The following is a 229-nucleotide window of genomic DNA, read 5'->3' on the forward strand; positions in this document are numbered from 1 at the left end:
TTTTCACAGTCTTGGGTAAGTCAATCATTAGCAACAACATTGATTTTGATGCATACTGTATTTATTTTTGTGCAGTATTAGATTAAATTATAATCACCTGTTAACTTCCCATTGACTTGCATGTCCCCATTATTGCTTTATTTTACTACTCCTATTACCCTTCAAGGTTTTTCACCTTCTAATTATTATTTCGCTTTAATTATTTTGACCTTTTATAGCCTATAACACA

This window comes from Perca flavescens, chromosome 7, assembly GCF_004354835.1.
Source record: "Perca flavescens isolate YP-PL-M2 chromosome 7, PFLA_1.0, whole genome shotgun sequence".
Taxonomy (NCBI): Eukaryota; Metazoa; Chordata; class Actinopteri; order Perciformes; family Percidae; genus Perca; species Perca flavescens.